A 23,544-nucleotide genomic window follows, 5' to 3' on the forward strand; every position below is an offset into this window, starting at 1 on the left:
CCTTCCCAAACCTTCCCTTCCCAAACCTTCCCTTCCTTGCAGGGACTCTGGGACACAGATTTCCTGGTTTCTGCCTTCAGATGATTCTCATCTCACACTTACCACTCAATTTTTGAATTTTTCCACTCAGTAATTGCTTTTATTTGCACGTTTACAAGCATTGTCCTGCCCCGTGCTGGCAGGTTATTGTGTGGCTTGAAAGAACTTGTTTTTCATCGCTGGTTAAAGCCCAGATAATGCAAGTGGGGAAGTTTTCTTTTCCTGAGCTTCCTTATTGTAAGAGTTAATTAACTCTTGGATGCTTTATCTGTGATATTCAGATGTTTTTCTTGTGTTTTCCATAGGGCTGGGAGTGAATAAAAAAGGTGTGTGAAGTGGCTTTTGAAATCCCTGTTTCAATGGCAGTTACATCTTCATTGGGATCTGGAAAAAACAGACTTATTGAATTTTATCTTTTTTTTCCTTCCGAAGCCATTTACAGCCCTTTTAATTGGAAACGAATTCTCCAAAGGCTTGAAAGCTCTAAAAAACTTTACTGTAGAAAACTTTACAGTCTTCCTGCAAAATTCCCTTTTCTGTTGGAAGGGAGAGAACATTTGTGAGAACCCAGAGCACCCTGTTCAGGCAGGAGCTCCTGCAGCCCCTGGGAGTGGGGGGGTCCCATGGTGGGGGTGTTGCTCCCTGTCCTGCCCTCCAGGCCTTCCATGAATATGGATTTTCTCGGGAAAGAACAGGAATTTGCAGGTCAGGGAGCTGTTTCTCCCTGCTGGGAGTGCTGGAGAACCCCTGGGTCCCTGATTTGCTTCCCCAGGGGATGCAAATCATCCCTGAGCATCCTCAGGAAGTTCCAGGAGGGGATAATGCCCTGCACAAAGTAATTCCTGCTGCTCCTGGGCTGTGCCACTGCAGGGATAACTGGGAAGTGCGGGAAGAAAGGGTAAAATGGGAATAAGAAGGTTTATATCCCATCAGGATTTTTTCCATAGTTGAGCATCTATTCCTGATGGGGAATGGGAGGTTCCAGCTGAGCAGGGAGGCAGCAGAGCCCCTTTTCCCTGCTACTGGGCTGCCCGTCCTTCTCCTAGGAAGCTCCAGGCTCCTGAAATCCTGGCCCTGGAACGTGGCAGGGAGAGACAAAGCGTGGCAGGTTCCAGTGCAAGGGCCCCGTGACCTCTCCCACTCATGTTTCATTCAGTAAAAACATGATTAGATTTCATTTACTGCTCCCTGCCTTAATCTTATTGTTCCGTGCATTAATATGATTAATTCTATTTGCTGCACAGAACAGAGCATTTAATGAATATTCAGGCTTTGTAAGCCAGGGAAGAAGATGCTCTTAGGCTGAAAATTACCCTGATCATGGTTTAATTGTCCTTTTTATCACTGTTTGTTCTTCTTTTTTTTTTGTTTGGGCACCTCTGGGGCCACTGTTGTGTGCTCTGCACCCCAAGGGATGAGGTGCAGCAAGGCCTGTGGCGTGGGGAGGGGGAAAAAACCAACCCTGAAGGTCACAAAATATTAATTTCTAATTGTGTTTGTCCTGCAAACACGTGTTGGGAGAATAAAAGACAGGTTTGTTTGCAGGAACACTCGATACCTGTGATCCCAAGAGGGTTTTTTGAGAGACTTGAGCTTGTGCAAATTAGTAGGAAACAAGTGGCTGGAACTGAGAGAAGTGCTGGAATCTCAAGAGGACCTTCAGGATGGGACCCTCAGAGATTGGAAAATGCTGAATAACACCTTCATTTGGCAGGGGAAGGAGATTTTATATAAGTCAGGTGATGTCACAGGTTGGAAAAAGTTGGATATTTGGGGTCCCCTTTGAAACACCGTCTGTCTGCCTCATGGGGACGCTGATTTTTCCCAGTTTGAGCGAGGATTTGGATGAATGTTGGTGGGAGCTTCACTTAAAGGTGCTTCCAGGATGTGTCTCCCCCTTCCCACTGCGTTTTTTCCCCTGTTCAGAACCCACCTCCTGTTCGAGGGGCCGAGGCTGTGCCTGTGCAAGGAGCTCTCCCTTTGCTCAGGAATTCACCACGCTGAGGGAGCTGCTGTTTTCATGTCAGGCTGTGTCTGCCAGAGCTGATAATAGTCGTGTTTTACACTGCTCACCCTTATCTGCAGCTTCAAAGTGAAGCAGCACAGACACCTCGGGTGCCTTCAAAGCCCTCTCTCTGCTGGGTTTGCTGTGGGGGCCCAGCCAGGAAGGTTTTCCTTCTATTTACAGGTTGTTCAAACAATGTAAGCACTTGGTTTCCAGGTGTCAGCTGCCTTCACAAAATGTGTTTTAAACGATCTCTGCCTGCTGGGTTTTCTTCCCTGGCTCCTCTGCAGCTGCTCCCCGTGTGGTGCTGCTTCCCTGGGTTGGGTTCCCACAGCTCTCCTTGAAGTGCCAGAGGTGGAAGTCACAGCTGATGGATCCACTTCGCTGCTCAATTCATCTCCTTGGTGTTAAAATGATTTTTTTTTGGGATGTCTGGGCCGCAGCAGAGGAAAATTTCAGTGTTTCAAAGATTAGGGAAACGCTGCTGTGTGTTGTTGCAGTTCCTCTCTCCACGAGAGAGATGAAACAAAGCGTTGCCACAGCCAGAGAGAATTGAGAACTCTTCAAGTTCAGAATTAGAATTGTGTTTTCAAAGCTGGGTCCTGGTGTTTGTTCATCTTGGCACACACAGATATCTGTGACCTGCGTGTCTTGGCAAATGTGATGGAGCACAAAAGCATACATGGATATATTTATTTAGACTGCCAAACTCCTCCATTTTCCAGCTCTGGTACAGCCCTGGAGGCCTCTTGTCCTTGACTAACAACCTTTCAGTTAATGTGGAAAAAATCAACTCCAGTCCCTGCTGTTTGCTTTGCTGCTGCTTTAAAACCTAAAGGTGGATCAGTGGGGTGAACAGGGGAGTGTTTTCCATTCTGGATCCAGGAGCTGTTCCCAGGGGAGCTCCTACACAGACAGGGAATTGCCCTGGAGCAGTTGGAATGTGCTGGTACAGCCTCACCTGCACCAGCAGTGTCAGCTCTGGGTGCTGGAACCCAACCTGAGCATCCTTGGGGGGAAGGTTTTCCTTCCAAGGCCTGGATGCTCCTTGAAGGAGTTTATCCAGACCCTGGTTCTGAGCTCAGGGAACAAGGAGGGGCTGTCAGGGAGGAATGTGAGTGATTCCTGTTGTGGGGAGTGGGAGGATAATAATGAATAATAATGAATAATAATAATGAATAAATAATAATGAATAAATAATAATGAATTCCACCAGCTCTCTTATCAGTGCTTCCAAATCCAGTGTTTTTCCTCCTGCTGCCACTGCTGGCTCTTGGCACAGCCAGGCTTTTGTCTCACGTGCTGCTGGTCTGGGAACATCAGTTATTAGACGCAGACACTTCATCTCAATATCTCACTGATCAGAGCCCAGAGGGAAGGAGCTCGTGGCTCTGGATTCCCAGAGGGAATTCTGCCCCTCCTGGGCACTGCTTTGCTCTGCCCTGGCAGATCAGGATCTCTTCAGCCCCTGCTGGGTTTGGCTTTGACACCTTTGGCTGCTTCACAACGTGGATGTTTTGATTCTTCTCCTCTCAGGGACTGGATTTGTGGTGGAGATCAGGAAGGAGCCCAGGGCATCAGTAAATATTGGATGAGAGACAAAATGTGTCGACAGTTCATGTCTAATGCTTGTTTTCCTGGCCACAATAAGCTGGAATTCTCACAGAATCATGGAGTGGTTTGGGTTGGAAGGGACCTTAATGATCAGCCAGTTCCACCATCCCAGGTTGCTCCAAACCTGCCCTTGGACACTTCCAGGGATGGATCAGCCACAGCTTCTCTGGACAACCTGTAAACAGCAGTGACCTGAACTCTTGCCCAGCCCTCTCCCTGCTTTTCCAACAGTCCTGTTGCTTTGAGAATTCCCACTTGGAGCACAGGGGAAAGACCCATCTGGTCCTGCTTTCCTTTATCCCTTTGTCTTCCTCCTGCACTTTCTACATTAATTTTAGAATCATCTTTTAAATGATGGAGCGGTTCAAATTAGCTCTTTTAATCAGAATTACCTGCATTAAAGATCTCCCTTTAAAAAAGAAAGGCATAAAAGTAATTAATTGCTTCAATTATTCTAATGTGGGCTTAGCTTGTGGTTTTCTGGTAGAAAAACCAGGTTTTGATAAGTCAGCTGTTCTTAAAAGGGGGGGAAAAAAATAGAAGTGCTTCAGGCTGGGAGTTGGCACGAAGGCAGTTTGAAATAAGGTTGTTCTCTGTGTAATGTAAGAGAATAAATTAACACCATTGATCCTGGAGCAGTGCCCTGTGCTCCAAGCAGCCTGATGGGAAGGGGAGTGTTCAGAGTGTTCAGTTGTTTTTTGGGTTTTTTTCCTGCCTAGTCACAGATGCTTTGTTTAAAATTTAAAAAACGAAAGATATTTGCTCAAAGCCACTCTGGAATTTCTGGAGCCTGGAAGAAAATCCAAGGGAAGGGGGGAAACGAAAGGAAAAGCTTGAAAAAGGTTTCCAAGCTGAGCTGGGGCAGAGGAGTAGTGGAAGGGGAGACAGTTCAGCTTCCAATGATTCCATGATCTCTGTGGTCATATTCCCTTAAAAACCAGGAAATGCTGGAGCAGGAGGGTCTGGGAATTGCTGCTCAGGATCTGCCCTGTCCCTGCTGCCCCCAAAAGCAGAAAGACCTCGAGTGGTCATCGTTTACAAAATATTGATTTTTATTTTTTTCTCCTCTCGGGCCTCTTCAGGAACTATAGATTTTTTAGCCTGAAATTAATATATTGGCATTTTTGTGGGCAGCATAAAATCCTCATTAAATTTTGCAAGCCTAGGAGATGTCTAAAACAGCTTGCAATTAAAATTCATTTCGAAGCAAGTTAGCAGAAGTTTTGTTAATGTTTAACATCTTTATGGGTGTCATTCTTTGGAAATTTGAACTAATTGAGTCCAAAGGGACAAAATAATAGATTCTGCATTTGCTGGGCATGCCAGGACTTGCTTTGCTTTTGGCACTTCCCCCTTTCTTTGTGCGAGTTCTGATTTTAGGGAGTTGCCAGGAAAGTAACTATTTTTGCTTTTGATGCCAAATCACCAAGAATCCATCTTCCCAAATCCCTGAGAGGCTGAAGCAAATCTCAGGGAAGAGACTTGCTGGTTTTCTCCACCGAATCCGAGGGCTTTGCTGGTTTGAAGTCGGGGAGGTTTCAAATTGTTTTTTTTAAATTTTTCCTCCTAAATTTAAGTCACCTTGAGCCGTGAAAGTCTTTGGTTGGAGTGGAGGTTGTACCTTGATGTTTCCTTAACTAATCTGAAATGTTTGGAACTGTGTGTTTCGTGTTTCTTATACTCTCCCTAAATATTTTTCCCGGGATCCTCGAGCAGTTTATGGGAAGTAACGAGAAATATTTCTGAGTGTGTGGCCGAGAGCTCGGCAGGGCTTTTAAAACTTTCAGACTGGAAGGTGTCAGAGTTTGCAGAGTTAGTGCTTTGCAAGGCTCTTCCCAGCAAAGCCCCGTTGAACCAAATTGTTTAATCCAATCAAGGCAGAATTTCTGGCAGAGGCTCCGACCCCGCGAGCGACGCAGAGCTCGGGATTGGCTCTTAATGGCACTTTATTGATTGAAGGGGTAGAAAGTTCATCTAAACTGTGGGTAATTCTGGTAATTTCCTTGCAGATCTGACCGCTGGGAGGCCGTAATTGCTGCACCAAGCTTTGACTTATAAGCAGCAGCACTAATAACCCCGGTAATGTGTGGCTGCTCTGGCTGCTGGATCTCGTGTGTCACACGCCTGGGCTCGAGTTTGGCACTGAGGTCCTGCAAGGGGGGTGCTCAGATCCCTCTAAAACTGGTGGGATTTGTGGAATTCCAGCCTGGCTGCAGCCCAGGTGTTGTCTGGGTGCTGCAGGGTGACGGTGCTGGTGCAGGTCCTGCCCAGGTGTCACTCCTCCCCTGGGGCAGGGCTTTGTTTCCCTCAGAACTTGGTTTCTCCAGCCTCTTGAGGTCCCTCGGGATGGCAACGTGCCCACCTGGTCCTTCAGCTGCTCCCAGAGCTCTGTGTTGCCTGCAGAGCTCTGTCCCATCACCCAGATCATCCAGGAAGGTGCCAAACCCTGTTGGCCCCACATGAACTCTTATATAAAAGGAGATTTCTTTTCCCCACCAGGAATTTGGCTCAGTGTCTGCTGTTTTTCCCAGAATTCCATCACAATCTGCTTCATTTCAGGCTGAAACAAATGTTTCAGGGTTTCTTATCTGCTCAGACCATGGGGAATATGGAATGCCAGGGAAGAGAGGAGCAGTTGGCTCCGGTGACAGGATCACATCAGCTGAAGAGACTGAGCTGAAAAGGTGCAGATTGATCTGCTCTGAGGATCTGGGAGAGGAAGAGGAACTCAGAGCAGCAAAGGGCAGGTTTAAAAAGTAGGAAATAATGAAGTAAAACCCAGTGGCAGCGCTTTCAGGAAGTCAAGAGTTTCTGCAGCTGGAAAGGCTTCACGTCGTGTTAAGGTCACCCACAGAGGCTTCTTAAAAGGGACGTTTTGCCCTTGTGCAGTTCTCATTCTGCTGTCTTGGCAACTCTGATGTGTGCACTGAGGTGTTAGAGAGCTCTTCATCTTCTCCAGAAAGCCACTGAGTAACAAACACTCCCCGTGCTGGTCACTGCAGGGGGAGAGCGGCCCCGGGTCCCGCCGAGCTCGGGGCTGGGATGCTCAGCCCCTGCCAAGCCCTGGCAGAGCTTTGGCACTGATAAAGCTGCTCTGGGGTGCAGGGAGGGAGGATTAATGTGTTTGTTTTGTCGGGGATGCAGGGCTGTGTTTCATTCAGCACCAGGACTGAGTCAGGCAGCGAACTCGGCATCGATCGCTCGAGGAACGGGGTCGTGCTGGGAGGGGTTTTGCCCCCCCTGAGGATGTAAAACTGGTGGTGTGTCCTCCTCACACACATGGAACAGCGTCCTCTGACCCCCTCAGGCACAGGGTGGGTTGTTGGGGTGTCCTGGGCAGGGCCAGGAGGTTCTAAGTCAAGGGGTTCTATGATTTCATAGTGCTCTCGGGGTGTGTGTGCCCAGCAGAGGAATTACATCCTCACCCTCCTCATGCAGCCAATGTGTGCATCATCCAAATGAATTAATCCACAGCAACAGGCACTTGCAAGATTCTGGCTTTGCCATCCCCATCTCAGTCACATCCAGCTTTACCAGCAACCACTTTGTCAAATCAAGTGATATATTAAACATATTTAATATTAACTGGTGGTTGGGGTCTCCCGAGTGCTTGTCTGGTGGAGTTTTTGTTTTTCATGCAGGAAAGAAATTAATATTTCTTAACCACAGAATGGTTTGGGTTGGAGGGGATCTTCAGGACCATCAAGTCCCAACCCCAACCATACTGTGCATGTTCATGTTCTGGGGGTGTTCTGCACCCAGTTCACCCTCCCAGAGAGCTGCCAGTCCCACACCCCTGCTGTGCTTTAGTGAGGGGAGGACGTTCCCAAGCAAATACGGGTTTTATTCATGTAAATTAGGAACTCTGCTGCTCTAATTGCACTTCTGATGACTTGGCTTTTTTGGGTACCTAGGAGAAAACAGCTGGGTTTGGGGGTGGGTGGGGGTGGCACACTTTGGAAGACCTGTTATCTCCCCTCAGATTTGGGAAGATTTGATCAGGTTTGATCAGATTTGATCAGGTTTGATCAGCTGTCACCAAGAGCTGCGAGGTCAGGGGGCATCATCTGTGCTGGGTGTGCTGCTCCCGGCCAGGGGGGGGAAGCTGGGGGAGCTCTGGAATCTGTGTGGGACCATCCCCATCCCAGGGCTCAGCGGGCAGGGAACGGGTTTGTCACCGCGGCGATTTGTGATGTAAATCAGAGTTAACAAGGGTGGCAGGACGTGCTGCCTCTCTGCAGTCTGTGCAGATGGGGGGGTGCTCTGGAATGCTCAATCTGTGCCTTCCTCCTGCAAGATGGACTTAAAAGGCTCAAGCTGTTGCTCTCTCCCCCACAGCCCTGGTGGCTTTTAGCGTCGGCAGCGTTGGTGTCTTTTTGGTCACGTTAAAAATCAAGCTGTGAACAAAAGCAGGTTATTGATTCTTTGAAACAGAAGGGTTCTTTGGCAGGCAGTTAATGAGCTCAGAACACTTCCAGTTTCTGATTTTTTCGAAGGGTGTTGAAGTTGTAACGTCTCAGTTAACACACGACAGGGAGCCTGCAAAGCCTCAAAGTCCTCGGGGATTAATCTGTTCCTGGCTGAGCAGGGTTTGGGATGAGGTCTCTGCCTCAGGCTGCCATGGATTGTTCCCCAAAACCTTTTGGAGTGGCCATGAGTGAGAAGAGAGAAGAGGGTCTCCCTCCAACAGATGTTTCTTGTTGTTGGGCTCGAGGGGGATTTACTGGGGTGACTCTCATCACCCCCAAACCAGCACCTTCAAAGCCTCAGCTCCTCACTGCAGCATCTGGAAAGAGTGGCACTGGTTTGTTGGTGGCTTTGCTTTTTGTTTTAGTCCCAACCCGTGGCAGTGACCTGTAAACACAGCTCCTCGTGGCTGCTCCTCTGCAGCCGAGGCCACGTGGAGCAGCAGCACTGCAGAGAAAGGTCTGTTCAATAAATCTGCTGTTCCCAAGGGCTCCAGGGCTTCCTCCACTACTGCTGGAGTACAGGAGCACCTTCTGCACACACAGAGGGGAATTGCTGGGGTGAGGACAGTGGAGCTGGGTGAGGGAGGTGGGATGAAGTGCCCTTGTAACAAGAGGAAATATCTGCAGATACAGTTCTCTTGGTACCAGTAGGAGTGTGAGTGTAATATCACTCATTCTTCATGCTTTTGTGCTCAGATTGCAGCTTTAATTTAGGAAATTTTGGCTTTGGGGTTGGTTTGTTTCTCCAGACTTTGTGTAACGTGTGTGTGGTGACCCGGGTGTGTTTGTGCCCCTGGGCAGAGCCCAGAGAAGGGGATTTCTGAAGGCTCTGGGTGAAGTTCTGTCACTCCTGGCTGTTCTCTTCCACCCTGAGAGGCAGGGACAGCAACCCCCCCTGTGACAGGTCTCCAGGAGGGGACTGAGGGGAAGGTTGTCCAGCTCATTTACAAGGTGTTCCTGACTCATCTCTCCCTTGGCAGAGAGAACACAGGCAGCATTACAATAAAAATTACATTACTAGATCCGTAGCAATGTCATTAATATCAGTTTTGAGCCCATGAGAAGGGGGCAGAGGCTCTCAGTGAGCTGAAATCGTTCCAGTACTGAGAGAAACCTTGTTCTGCAGCTCAAGTTCATTGCATTCTTTAACTACAGTATGGAAAGCAGAGGAAGGAACCAACTCCAGGCCCCCAAGATACGTTCCCCCCATAATATCTGTATTTATCATGTACCTCCCTTCACCATCAGCTCTTCAAAGATCATTGTTTCCTGGTTGCTGCTGGAAGGCAGCTCCCAAACTGTTATTTTTCATTGTTAATGCTTTGCCCTAACAGTTATTTTCATCTCTGGTCTGTGTACCATTAGTGTGAACACAGATCCAGGTGGATAACTACCAATTTCAAGTGCACTGGTTTGCAGCCCCTTCTGTTTCCTCTCACTGAAAGATTTTTCCTGCTGCAGATAACTGGAATTTTATCGTGTGTTCAGGGCTGGCAGAGTTGTCCTCCAGCCTCTCAGGTTGTGTTTCAGCTGAAGAGGCTGCTGGAAAGGGCCACCCTGGGAGTTCTCTGGGGTGTGTGTGCTTGCAGAAAGTGCATGTTTGGAGGCAGTGACTCGGGGACATCACTCATGAGCGGGCTGTGTGATGTGCTAAATTGAGTGGAACCTGTGTTCCAACTTCCCCAGAGCGTGGTCTTGCCTGAATGCCACTTGTTTATGAAGTTTGCGAGTCGAGGAGTGGAAGACACGAAGATTCTGTTAAAAATATAATTGGACGGGTAATATCTCGGGCCTTTCTGATGCCTCTTTAACCACTTCAGATTTGTAATGTGCCAAAAATAGCAGTGCAGGCTGCTGTGGCCACTGCTGTGCAGCTGGGAATAGATTTTAATTGATGGCTCCTGTCAAGCCATGCAGGCAGGAGAACCATTAAAGTGAGATTTCGTGTCCCTGCTCAGTTAAACACTCTGCTACCAAGTCAGAGCTGAGCTTTATTTTTAACTTAATATCGTCAGCATTTGTACCAGGAGGTTCCTGGGGCCATATCCTGGGATTTTGGGGTCTCCAGGAGCGAGTGCTGCTGAGCACTGGCTCCGTCTGCTGGTTCAATAGATGGTGCTCAGGCCCTGCCAAAATCCCACGTGTGGAATAAAGGGCAAGCCCAGCTTTGGAGTCCAGTTTTTGGAGACTTTCTGAGCTGCAGAGTTGCCCTTGGTGTGTGGAGAGAAAGTGGCACTGACTTGGGGCACTGGGATGTGGGAATGGGCTGGGACTGTTCCCAAAGGGACCTGTGGAAGGGCTGTGGGCAGGAGGAGAAGCCTCTCTGATGGAGTTTGGGTCCTCCAGTGGGTGCAGTTTGGGGTCTGAGCTTGTGCACCTTCCCAAGGCTTTTTCCAGGGAGCAGGATGCCGTGTTCCCTGCGCCCTCCTGCTGGGTTTGGAGCTGGAGCTGCCCACCAGTGCAGGGCAGCAGCAGGATTAGGTCTGTCCTCCCTTTCCTGTCTCCTCCAAGGCACGTCAGGCCAAGCAGGTCACCAGCCAAAGAGCCCTGGTAGAGGTGGAGCTCCTTCTGTTTCCCCCGAGGCACGTCTGCGTTCCCTGTCACCTCTCCAGCTCCAGGACCTGCTGTCAGAGGAGGCCAGAATTCCTCCTTTGCAGCAGGAGCACATTTTAACCCATGCTTTGGAGAAGAGGCAGAGAATCACAGAGTCATAGAATCAGCTGGGTTGGAAGTGACCTCCAAGATCATCAAGTCCAACCCTTGATCCAACCCTGCCGTGGTTCCCAGCCCATGGCACTGATGCCACATCCAGTCTCTTCTTAAAAACCTCCAGGGACGGAGAATCCACCACTTCCCTGGGCAGCCCATTCCAATGGCTGATCACCCTCTCTGGAAAGAAATTCTTTCTAATATCCAACCTAAACCTCCCCTGGCACAGCTGAAGACCCTGAGCCCTCTTGTCTTGCTGAGAGTTGCGTGGGAATAGAGACCAACCCCCCCCTGGCTCCCCCCTCCTGTCAGGGAGTTGCAGAGAGTGAGGAGGTCTCCCCTGAGCCTCCTCTTCTCCAGGCTGAACAGCCCCAGCTCCCTCAGCCTCTCCTCATGTTCAGGAACACCCCTCCCAGTGTGGACCCAACCCCACCAAACCCGAACAGAACCCAAATCCCAGGACGCGGCCCCACATAAAGAACCACCAGTCACCCAGATTTGCGGATGAACGAACTTGGGGAATTTTTATTGAAACTTCTGCTTCAGCGGGGAGGGAAGTGCAGCCACGGGGAGGAGGTGCAGCCACGGGGAGGGGGTGCAGTCACAGGTAGGACATGAGGAAGTTGCGCAGGCTGGCCGCCTTGGTGGTGAAGCAAACCACCAGCTCCTTCTTGCCCTGGCTCCTCCTGCCCATGGACCTGCGGGCCATGGCCCGGCCGCGGAACCGGCCGCTCTTCATGCGATCCGCCTGGTCCATGTACCTCTCCCTCTCTCTTTGGGGCAGCTTGTGCCACATCTTGCCCATCCTCTTGGCCATCTGCACCACGGTAGCTCTGGGGTAGGAGGCCTGGAGCGACTTGCGGTGCTGGGCCATGAAGAGGAAGAAGGCGGGCAGCGGGCGGGTCCTGCTGGAGAAGCGGACGCTCTTCCTGCCGCGCATGGGGCGTCCATAGCCCTTCCTCCCCGCGCTGGCGATGGCCACGGGCTGCCCGCCGGGCCCGGCCCTGGCGATGGAGATGCGGAACAGCAGCTGGGCGCTCGGGGCCTTCCCCCCGCGCCCCCGGCGTGCCATGGCTGGGGTTGGTTAGGCCGGGCTCGCTCGGGTCGCTCTGGCTCTGGGGTCGGCTAGGCCGGGATCGGCTGGGGTTGCTCTGGGGTCGGCTGGGCTGGGCTCAGCTGGGCTCGCTGGGGTCTCTCTGGCTCTGGGGTGGGCTAGGCCGGGCTTGCTGGGGTCGCTGTGGCTCTCTCTGGGCTGTGTGGAGCGGCGGGAGGCTGTGCTGCCTGTCCACGGGGGCGGCCGGAGCGCTCTGAGCCGGGCCGGGGGGTGACACCGGGGGTGACACCCGCGGCCATTGTGACACGTGGCACCCCGGGCCAATCAGGGCGGGCCGGAGCCGATCCCCGACGCCCCATTGGCTGAGGGGCCGGGGTGATGTCATAGGTGTGGTGGTGGAACATCCTCGTGTTGACTTGGGGACGCGGGGCCGGGCGGACACGGTTCCATATGGAACGCTGGGGTGGGCACGGGGGGTGATGTCACTGTGCCAGCATCACCCACGGCGCCCAGGGCTCGTCAACGGGGGCCAAATTGTCTTCCCGTAACGCCATTGGGCGATGGGTTGGGATGATGTCACAATGTCACGTTGACTTGGGGACACAGGGCTGGACGGACACGGTTCCACACGGAACATGAAGGGGCAGGGATATGGGACATGGTTCCCAGGACCTGTCAGGATAACCCAGATCTGCTTCCCGGAGCTCTGCTGGCTGAGGGGTTGTGCTGCTGCCAGAGCCACTGGGATGGAAAAGCTCCTTGTGGGCTTGGGAAGCCTGGGGTGTGTGTTGGTGTCACCGTGCCACCCTGGCACACGGCTCCAGGGCTGGTCACCAGGGGCCACATTTTCTTCCCGTAACTCTGTTGGCTGAAGGGTTGTGCTGATGTTGTGGCCATGGAGGTGGAGCAGCTCTTTGATTTGGGAACGTGCTGCCAGATGGATCATTGGGATGTGCAGAGGGGATGGTGGCACTGTGCCATCCTGGCACGCGGCTCCCAGAGCCCAGCAGGGTGAGCCAAACCTGCTCTCACCCTGCTGCCTGAAGGCTCGTGGTGATGTCATGGCCAGGGTGATGTCATTGCTGTGGTGATGTCATGGACATGGTGATGTCATTGTTGTGGTGATGTCACTGCCGTGGTGATGTCATGGTTGTGGTGATGTCACTGCTGTGGTGATTTCATTGCTGTGGTGATGTCACGGTTGTGGTGATGTCATGGCTGTGGTGATGTCATTGCCATGGTGATGTCATGGCTGTGGTGATGTCACTGCTGTGGTGGTGTCACAGCTGTGATGATGTCATGGCTGTTGTGTTGTCACGGCCATGGTGATGTCACTGCTGTGGTGATGTCATGTCTGTGGTAATGTCATGGCTGTGGTGATGTTATTGCCATGATGATGTCACTGCCATGGTGATGTCACTGCCATGGTGAGGTCATATCGGTGGTGATGTCACATTGTGGTGATGTCATGGCCGTGATGATGTCATGGCAGTGGTGATGTCATGGCAGTGGTGATGTCACCGCTGTGGTGATGTCACAGTCATGGTGATGTCATTGCTGTGGTGATGTCACAGCCATGATGATGTCATTGCTGTGGTGATGTCACGGCCCCTGTTCCTCCCCCAGCTCCATTTCTCACACATTTCTCCACATTCCAACCCTGTAACACCCAAGGAGGGAAGTGGCTGCCTCTGATTTTTTGTCACGGTGAAATGTGGAGCCGCCGTTGGCTGCTGAGAGGTGGCAGCTCATAATGTGAGAATGGTTTAGTAGCAGCCCTAAAAATAATTGTATGTGGCAGCTGTTTCTTGGTTCCTGTCAGGATAACTGCTGGTAGTTAAATCCACAGCCCTCGGACTACATGGCTAATTTATTTGGGTGGACTTTTCATTAATTTGAAAGGTTCTGGGGGTTTGAAAGCCCTCATTAATTACATTTTAGCAGATGAAAATGTGAAAAGGTTCTGCGGGTTTGTCTGGGAATAAAAGAAATTCCCTGTGTTTTGTTTGCTTGTTTTTAAAAGGTGAAATCAGCCGTTCCCAGGAAAAGGGTGAGCTTGGCTGTCCCTGTCAGAATTCTTGTGACTGAGAACAGGACTATGAATAAAACAAATTGAGATTTTGACCACTCATTCTAAGTACAAGGTGATTTATTGAAGTTCCCAGCAGTGTTAAATATTCATATGTAGCGGGTTGCATAAGGATTAAATTATGAAACAGCCCCTACTTCTGTAGAACTCGTGTCTCTCTGAAAGGTAAAGGATGGGAGAACAGAAGCCTTGGAAGTCGGGAGTTATTGCACATGGATAACTTTTTAACTGCATAATTCCAGGGCAATTAGGACCTGTGGAATTGCTGGGCTGGCTCATTATGGTGCAGAGGAGCAGTGACTTTTTAGGCTGGGCAAGAGCTCGTGGACAGAACGTGCTGGTGTTTTCCTGCTCCCCTCTCCCCCTCCTGTGTTTACTCTGGGTGTTTTTGCAGTGCCCTCACCCCAGTAAATAAAAGTGGAGCAGCCCCAGCCCTGTGCAGAACCAGGGGCTCCCTCCTTTCATGTTCCTGGGAGCAGAGAGGCTGATTTGCATTCCATTTATCTCTCCCACTTTCCCTTCCCTTGTTTCTTTTTGCTCTCCAAAGAGAACCTGCACCGGTGATTATTCTGGGGCAATGAAATAATTTCATTACAGCAGTCAGAGGTCTCTTCAGCAGGTGCTTTATTATCTCAATAATTCAGCCTAAGAGACTTTTCAGACTCCCCAATTCCCCGAGTTCAGGAGCTACAAATAAAAAACTCTTTTTTGCTCTTTCCCTGATTTGTTTTATTTAGCCTCGTTTTTTTTCCCCGCGTTCTTTCCAGATCTTCCCCAGGAATTGTATTTAAATGTGGAATTGATGATATTCAGTCAGATTGCCTCGAGGAGAGCATTGTGTTAAAATGCACATAAAGCCGGCGCGTGTCCCACTTGGGTCGGGTCATTTATAAAATTCACTTTGAATCGAGGCCATTTATCTGAGCTCAGCAGAATGTTTGCTCATGTCCCTGAATTACCTACATATTTCATCAAAATAGGTCAACTGGGTTCAGGTAAAGCTGGGATAGAAGAGCTGGAATAAACACAGGTCAGTGCTGGGGTGGGGACACGACCATCGATCTCGTCCCGCTCTTCTCCAGCACGGGGAGGTGTTGGGAGGGTTTAACACCCCTCCAGCTCCGTGGGGCTCTGCAGGCAGATACACCACGAAAAAGCAGCTTTATTACTCCAATTTCCTCTCCAGTAGAGGATTTTCACATGGAAAAACAACTGTTAAGGACAAATCATTTGTGGGGAGCAGAGCCCGGCTTCAGACACTCCAAGAGCAGGCAAAGCTCTTCCTGTGGCTGCTGATCCTCTCTCTGCTGTTTGGTTTGTCATGTGAATATATATAAAGTCATCCTGAAATTGTTCATTGAAGGGGATTTTTGTCTATTTTTCTAATTGAGATCCTTCTCAGTGTCACCACCTTGTCTGTCTCTCCTGCAGAGACCTGACTGTGAGGGAAAGATTTTTGCAACAGGAAATAATTTGTGGATCTGTTTGGATTTCCAGTGAAAAGTAGAATCTATAAATATTGTACTTCTAGTATCTGACTTTTTTTTTTAAAAATTCAGCCTATTATTGAGGGGGTCACCAAGTAATCTCTGCAGTATTTGAAATAAGGAGTTTTTACTGTTTCTTTAAAAAAACTGAGAGTGAAAACAGCCCCTTGACAGAAGCATCAAAACACACACCAAAAAAAAAAAGGAGAGCAGGAAGATGAGAAAAATGTCACTGTTCTTAATGATGTTAATTAGAAGGTAAATGAATGTTGGCATTTGTCAGCTGAGCTGAAGGGATCAGGAGTGTGAAGGTGTGTGGGAAGGGGGTTAAACATCTTTAGGACCTTCCCAGGCTCTCCAAGGGCAGGAAAATCCTCCCTCTGGAGGTGCCTTGTCCTTGACCTACAAACCCCTCACAGAAACCCCTTTGCAAGCCCTGAGAAGTTTGTGCTTCCAATCCCTTCTCCTTTTCCCCCTTTATTGTCCCAGCTGGAAGGTGCCCAGGAGGGGAATGTTCTCTCCTACCTGTCAGAAACTCTTCCCTGTCTCTACAATTCACACCGTGTTGCCTTTTATTTCTGACCCTTTTTAATATGAGTAGTTACTCCTGTTTTCCCCTTTAATGCAATTATCCTATACTTTGCCTATTCTATATTCCAGGCAGCTGACAAGCCTGCTCACCCATTACATGGCATTAAATGAAGTAATTGCAATATTAGGTTCTTTCTCCCCGTGCCATAAAAAAATGCTATTACAGAGTAAGTGCAGGAAACCGCCTGGAGAATTGGGTTTTTAGGCTGAAAGCTCTGCAGGGACATTTTATTGTTATTGGCCACCCTGGGGTGACTGGGAGAAGGGAGCAAGGGCATTCCTGGGATTTAAACATCCAGTTCTCAGCCCTGGGGGGGGGCACATCTGGAGTGCTGTGTCCAGCTGTGGAGCTCCTGGAGCGGGTCCAGGGGGTGGATGAAGGGATACAAAGGGATGGAGCAACTCTGGGAGCAGCAAAGGCTGAGGGAGCTGGGGCTGTTCAGCCTCCAGAGCAGAGCCTGAGAGGGGCCTTCCCCAGGGTGTGTCAGGGGCTGCAGGGAGGGGGCAGAGGAGGGACCAGGCTCTGCTGGGGGAGGCACAGGAGGAACGGGCAGGAACTGATGCCCAGGAAGCTCCACCTGGACAGGAGGAAGAACTTCTTGGCTGGGCAGTGATTGAGCCCTGAACAGAGACCAGAGAGGGGGTGGAGTCTCCTCCCTGGGGATATTCCAGAATCCTGTGTCTTGTGCCCTGGGATGACCCTGCTGGAGCAGCTGAGCCACTGTGGTCCCTCCCATCCTGACCCACCCTGGGATTCTGTGATTCCTCTCCCCCACATGGATACATTTGGCTGATCCCCACCTGAAGGTTTTACAAAGCTCTTTCTCCCTTCTAGTCCTGGGAAGATCATTTTCCTTCATTCCCTCCGTGGTGTCCCCAAGGGCATCATCTCACCAGGTTATCATGGTTATAAACGACTCAGGGCTGTCCCCTGTTCTCTCTTGGGGCTGGGAACATCAAAAACTACTAAAATTTGTTGGGATAATGTTGTGTGTCATCATGGCATCGTGGCCCTTGGGCTGCCTGGGCTCACACCACTTGTACCCTCATCACCAGGGTTTTACTTCTTTAACTCGAGCCACTCCTCCCGTGGGGGTCACAGCTCTGGGGGGGCTGGAAAAATCAAAAACCAGGCTGCCAAGCCACGTGTGAGCGAGGGGAAGGGCTCTGGGGACCTGCAGAGCCTCAGTTTGTTCCGGGGGGAATCATTGGGATGCTGTGTGGAAGTGCTGAAGTGCTGCCAGGCCCCAGATAAGACGCTGGCAGTGGGTGAGATAACAAAGGTTCAAGGAGGGCTGATCTCAGGGATGTTTCTGTGCTGGGATTGAATGTGCTGCCTGTTTTTCCTTGATAGTGAGGTCACCTGCCTCTCCTCCCCTGCTGTGGGCTGTGCTTTGTAGTTTGGGACAGATAAAATGCCACCTTGGTTTCGGGTTGTAATGCCCCCGCTGTTTGTCACAGGGGTTTTCACCAGAGCATCCTCCACGGGTGTGGAATTGAATCTCCTGGCTGGAAAAACCCATTCCTGCTCGTCCTGATTGATAATTTGAACTGTGACACAGCAAATAGGAAATGACTCAGCTGCACTTCATGATGGAGTTATCATAATGAAGGCTGATAGATGCCAACAGGTAGAGGAAGCTGCTCAGGCTTTTTGCAGCTGATGAACAACTGTAACTGATTTTCTCCCAAATCTTAACGAGATTAATTCATGAGAACTGCCCTCTCTGTGGTGCCTTCACCTCCAGTTGGCCAGGGCTCCATCAAATAATGCCATTTTTTGTTTTAACAAAAGAAAAGCTGCCTGGAGGAGAAAGGCCTGCAACAGGTCAGGTTTGGAACAGGAGTTTCTAGGGCAGAGCAGGGTCTTCTGTAAAAATGAACATCCTCGTGGGGTTGGGGCGCTGTTTCAGGAGTACAGATGAAATCTTTGGGGACAGAAGGAGACGTGGGATTGTTGATTGCAGGCAAAGAACAGAAATTATCACATGGAAGGGAAAGCAAAGCTGTCAGTCTCTGCTGGTTCTGTCTGGCACGGCGATGTCTCGGTACCTGGGGAAATCACTGCCTTGGGTCCCTGTCTGGGAGTGTTTGTGCAGCTCAAAATAGACAATGAGGGGTTTGGTGCATGGGGGAATTGCTGCCTGGAGTCTGGTTGTGCCTGGGGTGTGCAATGGCTGGGAAATCCAGGCATGGGCTGAGCTGGATCTTCCCGGGCTCCCCAGTAACCCGTCCTGCTCTCCCCATCCCACGGGGCAGAGCCACAGCCCAGCTCCCCCCAGAGCTCACTGGGGGTAACTCCTGCAGGAATTCCTGTTGGAATGTGCCACCTGCTCATCCTTCCCATCCATCCCTCCCTCCTGTGGGACCTGGGTGGGTCTCTGGGTGGGCTGATTTCACTGGAATTCAGGGCAAAGCTGAGCTGGTGGTTGACACAAAGGTGCTCATTCCCAACGATTCCTGGTGCTCATTCCCAACGATTCCTGGTGCTCATTCCCAGGGATTACTGGTGCTCATTCCCAACGATTACTGGTGCTCATTCCCAGGGATTATTGGTGCTCATTCTCAGTCATTCCTGGTGCTCATTCCCAACAATTACTGGTGCTCATTCCCAACAATTACTGGTGCTCATTCCCAATGATTCCTGGTGCTCATTCCCAGCGATTCCTGGTGCTTATTCCCAGCAATTCCTGGTGCTCATTCCCAACGATTCCTGGTGCTCATTCCCAGTGATTCCTGGTGCTCATTCCCAACAATTCCTGGTGCTCAGGCAAGTTTCCAGAAGGTTCTACTCCTGGTGTGTGGCTGTGTGGTGCCCACATTCCCTGGAGGAGCATCCCACAGCCAGATCCCAGGGCAGGATCCCTCTCCAAAGCCTCTTCCCTGCTGTCTGGGTGTATTTTATTAACTCCAGGTCCTGGGACTCTCTGTCAGGTAAGAAATGCATCCCCCAGGGTTTGGAGTCTTTTATGTCCTGGTGCTGTAAGACTTTGGGAATAAGAGTGGCTGTTCTCCCAGACAGACAGCAGCTGTTCCTGGCAGAGCCTGCCCTGGGATTTGTGCCAATTAAAGCTCTGTTACTCCCTCTGTCCAACTCCACAACAAGGCACCAGCTCAATCCATTGATATTAAGCAGACAGCATGAAACAACCTAAATTAACAAATCCTCCTCCCTCCCTCCCTCCCCCCAAACTGGGGGCTGAGCAAAGTGTTTTATGAACACTGAGCTGCTCTCCCAGGCCCTGCAGGGCTGGGCTGGAAATTCTGTACATTAAATGACTCCCGGGATTTATTGGGTTTCTCCCACTCCACAGTTTGCTCTAAATCCATTTGTGTGACCTTGAGTGATTCCCTGCCTCCTTCCCTGGGTTCCTCAGTGGGAAGGGACTTTAAAGTCCATCCAGTGCCACCCCCTGCCACGGGCAGGGACACCTTCCACCAGCCCAGATTGATCCAACCTGCCCTTGGACTCATAATTTATTTACTTGCATCGAATTCCAGGAATTCTCTCAATAACAGCAGCCCCTTGAAAATGGATTTTTCTGACTGGTTCACCACAAGTGATAAGGACAGGCTTGTTTTATGCTCCTCTGCTCGAATGATTCAGTTGCTTGAGAAGTAAATATGATCTTGCAAACATCTTCTCAGAATGGCTTTCTTAACAGGAGGAGCCAAAGCCCTTTTCCCTTTTTCCTTTTCCCTTTTCCTTTTTCCCTTTTTCCTTTTCCCTTTCCTTTCCCAGAGTCAGTGAGGACAAGGTGGAATTCAGGGCAAAAACGAGACTCTTGGAGTCCAATGTGTTGCTTTAGCACCTCTCACAGGGTTTGATATCCTGGCACAATCAGTATTTGTTGCTTTGCAGGTAAAATAATTCCGTGTAAAATGACAATGCCAGAGCAAGTTAAGGATCTGCTTCGTTAGGAGAGATTTCCCTGCCATAATCCCATATATTCTCCTCCTGGAGATGCCACAGGAATTGCCAGGGGGACCATTCTGCCCAAACTGCTGCTCCTTCAACATCATCATTACGGAATCTTTGCTGCCTCATAAAAATTCCTCTCGGTGATCCCACAGCTGATCTGGGTTTGCTGCCTGTCTTTTATTTATTAGCACGAGTCAGCAGCAGCATCCCTGCCCTTCCCAAGGGGAGGAGGGAGCTCTGGGCAGCCTGGGCTGGTGGAAGGTGTGGAATGAGATCTTCAAGGTCCCTTTCAACCCAAACCATTCTGGGATTCTGCAAAAAAACTTGATTTTGGTGAGGGCAGATAGGTGGACTTGTTGGAGAAGGGAGGAAGAAATGGGATGAGAGGAGGGATGAGAGAAGGGAGGAAGGACTGGGATGAGAGGAGGGAGGAGGGACTGGGATGAGAGAAGGGAGGAAGGACTGGGATGAGAGAAGCCTTGGTGCCTGGTGCTCTGTGCAGCTGAGCTGGGTCACTGATGCCCTGACAGGGCTGCTGCACTTGCTGGCTTTGATACACTCCCGAAAATCACAGCTTTTAACATCCTGCACTGCTCTACCCCCCAGTCCTGCAGTTCTGGACCTGGAAAAAAAAAATGGGACAGAAATATTTTCTGTCCCATCTGAAGCACAAGAACAAATAAATCAGTGTGTGGGGATGATTTTTGCAGCACAAGGTCTCACCCCAGGCGTGTTTGGACTTGTGAGCAGGTTGCACATGAGGCCATGGGCTCCTTGGCTCATCCTGGGGAGAATTTTGGGGAATTCTGGGCTGCCCTGCTCCGTGGGGAACAGGAGATTTCCTGAGGGGCTGCCTGGGAAGATGCACTGGGAGTGCTCCCAGCCTGGGCTTCTGGGAACTCTGCCTGGCTTTGGTTTCACTTCTGCCCCATCCCAAGCACCTTGATCAGAGCAGGGGAATATCAGGAATTAATAAGGTAAACATGCTCCAATCCTGATCTGCATCTTTTTCTCCTCCAATTCTGCTCCTTTTTGAATCTGAGCCAATGTTTGACTTAACACTGGATTTTCCTGCCTTTTGTAGCTCCCTCTCAGAGCCTTAATAATGTTTGATCTCTCTCTCTCTTTTCTCTGAAGTTCAGTGTCCAGGACATGGATTTTTCAGTGTGATGGATCTTCAGGGAGGCCTCATTTACTGACGCCACTGAAATGACCTTGGAGAGTCATTTCATTATTTCTTTTTTTTGCCTCCCACTGCCCCTGTGCAGGAATTAATTATGAATGATTTGTACTGGAGACAGAGGCTTTTGCACTCTTTACAGGAAGGGGAAGCAGAGATTCCTGGAAGACACAGGGCTGGGTTCTGCTGGTGCTGTGCCCCAGGGATGGGTGGATTTAGTTCCATTTGCTGTTGTTAATCGTGGTTCTTGCCATACCTGTGTTGTTGTGCCCCTGACAGTGATCCACTCCCTGCTTCTCATGGATTTTTCCATCGATTTTTCCAGTTAAATGACCCACCACCTTTTTTTTGTTGTGGAAAAGCTCAATCCCAGCCCTGGAAGTCCCAGAGCTTGGTGTGACTGTGGGAATAAAACAGTCTGAACCCGTGTGTGGTGTGAACGTGGTGCAGCTCCAGCCTGGACCCCCCTTGCCACCTAATCTGAGGCTCCTCCATTATTAATGTGACATTGTCCAGGCAGGCAGGGGGAGGCAGGATCAGTTCAGTCACTTCAGTGCAGTCAGAGGCAGAGCTGAGGTGACCTGATTGTGCTCCAGTTCCCAAAGGGAGCCACTTCTGTGCCCGGTGAGCTGGAAAACTGCAGCTCCAGTTGTCTCCCGGCTTCTTGGGCTCCCCCTGCAGAATTCAGTGGAATTCTGAGTGTGGTGGGAACATCTCCCATGGCTTCCCAGCCTGATTTATTTATTTATTGCCTGATCTGGTAATAAAAATCCCGAGTTTAATGGAACTTAAGTGCATTGTTAGGCTGACAAAGCCTAAAGGAGTCTGTCTGTGCCCGGAGGGATGGGGATGGGGGTTATTTATCTGCTAATAAATACACTCTGTCCTGTAATAAATACAGTTATCAGCACATCTACCTCTGCCTGCTCGGGGAAAGCAATCTCTGTGGCACTGATAGGGAGGCAGGAAGGGTTTGGAGGAAATGATAATAGAGCTGTAGCCCAATTTTGGGGGGGGATTTGCCAGGCAGCATCAGTGAGCTCCAGTTGCATTAATTGCATTAACCATTCTTCTGTTGTCTTGAATTAGGGTTTGTTTGCTCTTGAATGGAATAAATATAATCACATTTGTTACCTTTTTGTTTGGAGCCAAATGCTATTTCCACTGTAAAAGTACATTCTTAAAAGCAAAGTATTTTCCTCCACATGAGCTCTTTGGTCCTTCTCTATCCAACATATTGCATATGTGTGTATATGTGGGTAGTGCCCTGTCTGTGTACATTAAATGGAAGAAGAAATCATCTCTTTTGGGTGGGTGTGTGCCTAAATAACTGTTAAATGTGAGAAGAATTCCTCAGAGTCCTTTTTTTACCTGTTGAATTGCTCAGTTGTGACAGTCTCAGAGATGCCTGTGGACTTGTTGAATCACTTTTCATTAAAGTGACTGTGATTAATCCAGAACGGGGATCCAAGAAAATTCAGACTGAAGTAATTTTGAAACGTTTCAAAGGCTAAGGGAAAACAGCAGAGAAATTACTTTGTCAGGTCCCCTGTACAGTGGAAATTAGTTTGGCTTTGTCTCCCTTTGAGCTTCATTGCCCCAAATCAGCCAAGGATTTGGTTTATGCTCCTTTAAGGATGAGCTGGGGGAAATGTCACATAAAAAATGAAGAATTAAGAACTTCAGTGTAAAGGTTCCTGCTAGGAGGAAAAAAAAAAAGGGGTATTGATTTGGTTCTGGGCAGCAAATTCATCTGGGGGAGTAATTAAATTTGATGTCAATGACTGAAGTTTTGCTGCTGCGTGGAAACACTTTCATGTTTTGATGGAATGCAGGAGAAAAAAAAGAAGGAAAAGGGAGAGAGAGCAAACTGTGGGTGATAAATAAATCTGAGTTCCCTTCCAGCACCAGGTTCTGGAAGGAGCAGAGACAGGGATCCCTGGGACTGGGAGGCTCTGGGAGGGATTTGTTGAAGTCTGTTATTAACAGATGAGGGATTCACTGAGAGGAAACAAGAAGGTGCCTTGGGGGCCAAAGGGGTTGTGCCCACCCTGCACCAGGAGAGGGATTTACCCTTAAGCCTCATCCTGGGATTAAGGCTGAGATGAAAGTCCAGACCAGCAGAATTGTTGCATTTTCACCTGCTGGGTTTTGAGCAGAGCTCTCTCCTGTTCTGGCATTTCCAGGGACCAGGAGCTGCTCTGCCTTCACCCCTTTCCCTGGAATCTGCAGGGTGGTGGGATGAACATGCCAAAAAGTTTTCCACACTTGCATTTCTAAAATAACTCATCCTTTTAAGGACATTTTTATTCCTTTTGGGAGGTGAGGAGTTCCCTGTTCCTCCTCCTCCTGCAGGAACCAGCTGGTGGGAATCTGTCCTGGGAG

General features: G+C 49.8%; 1 protein-coding gene and 1 long non-coding RNA gene across 2 annotated transcripts in view; one reads left to right on the forward strand and one right to left on the reverse strand.

Annotated features, from left to right (window-relative positions):
• The window catches only part of CSMD2 (CUB and Sushi multiple domains 2), a 245,534-nt gene that overhangs the window by 71,053 nt on the left and 150,937 nt on the right, over positions 1-23,544 (forward strand). The gene's annotated exons all lie outside the window — the stretch shown is intronic.
• LOC113976253 lies at positions 1,755-3,356 on the reverse strand. Its single transcript, XR_003537050.1, has 3 exons — positions 3,258-3,356; positions 3,006-3,169; positions 1,755-2,876 (listed from the first exon to the last, which is right to left on the reverse strand). It is a non-coding gene; the product is annotated as an uncharacterized LOC113976253 (long non-coding RNA).

The sequence above is a fragment of the Neopelma chrysocephalum genome, unplaced genomic scaffold (genome assembly GCF_003984885.1).
Source record: "Neopelma chrysocephalum unplaced genomic scaffold, ASM398488v2 Primary Assembly neopelma1_155, whole genome shotgun sequence".
Lineage (NCBI taxonomy): Eukaryota > Metazoa > Chordata > Aves > Passeriformes > Pipridae > Neopelma > Neopelma chrysocephalum.